The sequence below is a fragment of the Chrysochloris asiatica genome, unplaced genomic scaffold, assembly GCF_000296735.1.
Source record: "Chrysochloris asiatica unplaced genomic scaffold, ChrAsi1.0 scaffold00085, whole genome shotgun sequence".
Classification (NCBI taxonomy): domain Eukaryota; kingdom Metazoa; phylum Chordata; class Mammalia; order Afrosoricida; family Chrysochloridae; genus Chrysochloris; species Chrysochloris asiatica.
Window position 1 is genome coordinate 3,590,204 of NW_006408603.1, and position 6,246 is coordinate 3,596,449.

Here is a 6,246-nt window from a genome sequence, read left to right on the forward strand (position 1 = left end):
GGGAAAGGCAGCAATGAAGACATGGGCTGAGTTTACCCATGTTACATAGACTCCTGTCAAACTTGAGATGAAATATAGAAAAGGAGAGGGGCTGGTAGGTCCAAAGTTTGGGGAGACCTGGGAACTCCTGAACCTATGAATACTGACTGACCTAGCCACCGGGAATTAGAGCTGAGAGTGAAGTGTCTATGTGCTATAAAGTGGGGGGAAGCAGGCAAGAACAGCCAAACTTGCAGATAGTACCCATTTTGTTTAGCTTGGATGGTTTGATAATCAGAACTCAACTAGAGGAAGATAAAGAAATTTGCTTCCTGTGTAGAAACTTACATAGAAAACAAGTGTAAATTGCTACAATTTGATGAACTTGACCTTTACTTAAGGATGTAGGAGCTCAAAATACCAACCAAAAGGGAAGGAGTCTTCACATCAGAGATCAAGCCTATTCCCTCTGTATGCAGGGTGAATAGGGATGGGCAGATGAGACATTGGCTACCCAAAATGGGGGTGCTATAAAGGCATGAAGTGACTGGCTTACAAGTTTTCAAGAGGGAGTTTAGCTTCAGAGGGAGGCAGGAGAGGTAGAATCCCCACTGAATAGTTTTCATCTTGTCTAGATGGGCATGGCAAAAGGAGATGGGGATTGGATTCTTTTGATTCAATAGTGAGTAATTGTTATCATGACTAACTGTAACTGTCACAACTCTAAAGGAAGAAGTTATATAACAAAAAGGGGGGAGTAGTTAATCTTATATTCCAGGAACAGAGGACCCTAGGACCATCAAGGGGGAAGAGCATGAGTGGAACATGGGATCCTAACCAGAGAAGCAGTGACACCAGAGATAGAGGCATTGCAAGATAGAGCAGCTGAAGACTCTAGACTCAAGGAATGAGAAAGGCAGTATGCTGGCGGGCAAGAGACTTGCTTGCCAAATGTGCCCCTGGAAGAAGTACTCCCAGAATGCTCCTTAAAAGTGAGGATGATGAGACTCTGTCTCATACTTTGAGCATATTATCAAGAGGGACCAGACACAAACGATTATATGTTCCTGTGTGTTTTTGTGTACATGAAAAAAACAAAAACAAAATGGGAATAGAGGCAAATACTGTTAACCATTGGTGCACAGAGGTAATTGTAATCACGACACTGAAACAAAATACAATTTGTTGAGTGCAAAACCAATGTTCTGCCATGTAAACTATAACTCAATTCACAAATAAAGCTAAAAAAAAAAACCACACCATATTGCAAAGCTACAGAAATCAAAACAGTTTGATACTACCACAATGAGAGACATACATACCAATTGATTTTTTTTTTTTAAGGTGCTAAATTCAACCAATAGGGAAAGAGTAATCTTTTTAATAAATGGTCTCAGACACCTGAATTTCTATAAGCAAAAAAATGAGACTAGACCCATGCCTCACATCATACATAAAAACTAACAAAAAAAAATATCAAAGGTCTAAATGCAGTAACACCTTCAAACTCTTAGAAGACTACAAAGGAGTAATGCTTCTTGGTTTTGTTCTGTGAAGTCAAGTCAGTCTCTACTCATAGTGACCCCAAGTACAACAGAACAAACCACTGCTCAGTCCTGCAGAAATTCTTGCAATTATTGTTATGTTTAAGGCCAATGGTGCTGCATTATATCAATCCACCTTGTTGGGGATCTTCCTGTTCCTCACTGACCCTCCCTGTTACCAACCATGATATCCTTTTCTAGGGACTGGTCCCTCTTGATAACATGCCCAAAGTATGAGAGACAAAGTCTCATCATCCTCACTTCTAAAGAGCATATTGGAGTACATCTTCCAACACAGATTTATTTGTTCTTCTGGTAGTCCGTAGTACGTTTAATATTCTTCTCCAACACCATAATTCAAATGCAGCAATTCTTCTATGGTCTTCCTTATTCAATGTCCAACTTTCACGTGCATGTGAGTTGATTCAAAATACCATGGCTTGGGTCAGACATATCATAGTCATCAAACTGATACCTTTGCTCCTGAGCACGTTAAAGAGCCTTTTGCAACAGATTTCCCTAATGCAGTACAGCATTTGATTTATTTTCTTTTATTTTGATTAGATAAATATTATTGCATCAAAACCATAGCTAGACAGTTTCCATATGTTACTCATCGGACTATTGGACAGTTTCTTTTTGAGAAACATAGATGACATCCAAACATTTTCATATTTCCTTGTTTTTTAACTGTCATGGCTTGCTGAATTAAAGCAGCCAAATTTTACACAAGTTCAATCTCATTTCCTTCAAAAATTAATTCATCTTTCTGGTCTTGAAATATTGAACAAGGAACACTTGTCCTCATCTGAACCCTACAGATTTTCAACTAAGAAGTTTCAGATTTCAAAAGAGACCCTCTCTCTTGGATAACAGTGTTGATGAGGAAGTGAGCATACACAGACTTCATCTTGTAATGGAAGCCCAGTGTAACACCCTTGATCAGATTCTACACATGATTACAGATAGTGCAAACTGTATGTAGCCAGTTCCTTTAGATTTCCCCACCATGTCAATGTGAAGCCTCTTCACTTCTTTCCAAGGAGACTGTGTTCTACATTGATGTGATTGAAGTCCCTCTGCCAGGTTCCTCTGTGACCCTTCACAATAACTGTGTGACCCTTCAGATATTGCAAAGAATGTCGACAGTCTGGTTGCTGAGAGTGGTCTTCATTCTCATAGTAGATGCGGAAAAGTTAATTTGATTTCTGGACTGCTGCTTCCATGAGTGTTAATTGTGGAAGCAAACAAAATTATGTCTTTGACAATTTAAATCTTTTCTCCATTTATCATGATGGTATTTATTGGCCCAGTTGTGAGGATTTTTGTTTTCTTTACATTGAAGTGCAATCCATATTGAAGGCTGTAGCCTTTGATCTTTACCAGTAGGTATTTGAAGTCCTCTTTGCTTTCAGCAAACAAGGTTATATCATCTATATATGACAGGTTATTAATGAGTCTTCCTCCAATCTTGATGCCATATTATTCTTTATATAATCCAGTTTCTCAGATTATTTGCTCAGCATAGAAATTAAATAAATATGGTGAAAGCATACAACCCTGGTGCATACCCTTCCTGATTTAAAATTATTAAGTATCCCCTTGTTATGTTCTAACAACTGCCTCTTGGTCTATGTACAGTTTCCTCAGGAGCCCAATTGTTCTGGAATACCCATTCTTCACAATGTTATCCATAGTCTGCCATTATTCATACAGGAGAATGCCTTTGTATAGTTAATAAAGCACAAGTAAACACCTTTCTGGTAATCTCTGCTTTCAGTCAAAATACTTCATACATCAGCAGTGACAACCCAGGTTCCACATCCTTTCTGAATTCAACTTGAATCTATGGCAGTTTTCTGTCAATGTACTACTGCAGACATTTTTAAATTATCATCAACAAAAGTTTACTTTTATGTGCTATTAATGTTATTTTTCATTGATTTCTACATTATGTTGGGTCACCTCTTTTTGGAATGGGCACAAATATATATCTATTTCAGTCGGTTGGTCAAGTAGCTGTCATCAAATTTCTTGGCAAAGATGAATGAGCACTTCCATTGCTGCATTAGTTTGTTGAAAGATTTCAATTCCTGGAGACTTGTTTTTCACCAATGCCTTCACTGCTATTGGTTCTTGATCATATGTTACTTTTGAAATGGTTGAACATCCATCATTTCTTTCCTTTTTAAAAAAAAAAATTTTATTGTAAATTATGTGGTAGTTTCCATGGGAGAACATTAGCTTTACATTCATCCTATTGTATATTGTTTTATTGCCATGGTTACAATCCCCTCCATACACCATCAACCAACCAAAGAGTATACTCTGCAAGCCTGACTCCCAGGAATCAGCACACTCCTTTCTGTCTCTGGGTCTACAGTCCCCAGCTGTTCCATCTCTCCATGTCATCTCTGAATCCATGTCTGGCATCACTGCTTCTCTGGGTAGGGTCCCACTCTCCATTCTTCTCCCTTAATGGTCCCAGGGACCTCTGCTCCTGAACTGCAAAGTCAATCACTCCCCTCCTTTTGCTACAAAACATCTACCTTTACATTTCCAACCCTCACAATCAGTCCTGATAACAATTATTCACTATTGTATCACAAGAGACCTATCCACATCTCCTTTCATCAGCCCCGCCTAGACAGATTGGATACTACTCAGTGGAGATTCTACCTTCCTCCACACCATCTGGATCTAGGCTTCCTCTTGAAAGCTTGTAAGCCAGTCACTTCTTGCCTTTGTAAACCCCCCACCCCACCCCATTTTGGGTAGCCAATGTCCAAGTTGCCCATCACTGTCTACTCTGTATGGAGGGGGTGGGAATGATCCTTGCTGTAAAGATTTGTTCCGTCTTTTGAGCTACTGCATCCTTAGGTGTAGGTCAAGTTCATCAAATTGTATCAGATTATTCTTTTTTTCCTCTTCTTTACTCTTCTAGTTGAGCTCTGATCATCCAGTCATTGAAGCCAGGTCAAGTGGGTATTATCTGCAAGTGTGGGTGTTCTTGTGCCTATGCCCTCTCTTCTTATCAGATGGACACTTTACTCTCCACTCTAGTCCTCTGTGGCTATGTCACTGACTCTGGGCCCAAGAGACCCAAGGTCTTGCCACAATGCTGGCCAATGATGTCTTCACCTGGGTTCACAGGCGCCTATTGAACACTGTAGGGCTTAGCTCGCAGCTTCATTGCTGTTTTTCCCTCACTTCCCCTTATCGGTGACAAATGTGGGCACTAATCAGAGTGTGTAATCCTATTGAGTCTTAGTCTTGGAAGGGGGTTTGTCCTGAGGGGAACCTGACCACTTGCCTTGATGTCTCCTGAGCGAGCAACTTGCTTGTTCTTGTAGTAATCAGTCAGAGTGCCTATATTGTTTTGTATTTTTCCTATCAGTCTTTCTTTCAAGAAGTATCTTCTGTTCTAGCTACTCCATGCTGGTCTGCTTGTCCTTTCAAGTGGAAATTTCCCACCTCAGAAGATTCTGGATGCAGTTCAGGATTTCACCTATCGTCTTTTGTAATGCAAAGGCTCCTCAGGAAACCTCCTTCACTGTGCATGTTGTAGCCCCATTTTAGGTATTCCAATCAGTAGTAGGTAGAAGATGGACTTACAAACTTTCTATGGTGATATTTCTGGCTATTCCTTTCTCTCCCCCTCAAGTGTCTATTTTATAATGGTATGCCACAGAATGCAAGATTCAAAAGACAACCAAGCAACCTAACAATATTATCCCCCTTTTCCCCATTCCAACCATGTCTCAATCCCTGTATCCCAGAGCCATGTTGTTCCAAGGTTGTGCATACATCATTATTTGCCTCTGTCCCACTTAGCCCATGCAAACCTGCCTAATTGTTTTCCCATATGTTTTGTTCTTTCATTCCCCTCCCCCTTCTTGTATATTGCCCCCTTCCCTAGCACCCAAACTGTCCTGTGTCTATTCCCTACCCTGTGCTCCACCTTCCCTCCCTCCCCTCACCCCACCTCCATATCCCAGTAACCAGCAAAGAATCAAAGAATCTGCCCCCCCGCCCTTAGTATGGGTTCTTTTTCTTAGTCTTTTGCAATAATGGTCCTATGTAGCATTTCTCCTTTTGTGACTGACTAATTTCTCCATTATGTGACTCAACATAATGTCCTCAAGGTTCATCCATGTTATGCGGTGGCTTGCAGCTTCGTTGTTATTCTTCAAGGTTGCATAATATTCCATTGTGTGTATGTACCACAGTTTGTTTAGCCATTCTTCCATTGATAGACACTTAGGCTGTCTCCATCTTTTTGCTATTGTGAATAGTGCTGCCATGAACATTGGTGTGCATATATCTACTTGTATTGTGGCTCATATTTCTTGCGGGTAGATACCAAGTAGAGGAATTGCTGGATCAAAAGGTGTTTCTATTTCCAACCTTCTGAGGAAGTGCCATATTGCTTTCCAGAGAGGTTGGACCATTTTGCAATCCCACCAACAATGTAAATGGTATTGCTTTCCTAATGTCCTTTTCAGTGCTGTCGTTTTGGGTATAAAGGAATTCAACTGATTTTTCTATGTTGATCTTATATCTTGCCACTTTGCTGAATCTTCCAATGAGGTCTAGTAACTTTTTTACTGAGTCTTTGGATTCTTCTACATATAGGATCATATCATCTGCAAATAGAGAGAGTTTTACTTCCTCTTTGCCAATTTGGATGCCTTTAATTTCCCTGCCTTGCCGTATAGCTCTT

At 40.2% G+C, this 6,246-nt stretch overlaps 1 pseudogene; it reads right to left on the bottom strand.

Annotated features, from left to right (window-relative positions):
- Positions 1-2,132: 2,132 nt before the first annotated feature.
- On the bottom strand, positions 2,133-2,697 carry LOC102830483 (annotated as a pseudogene).
- Between the last annotated feature and the right edge of the window lie 3,549 nt (positions 2,698-6,246).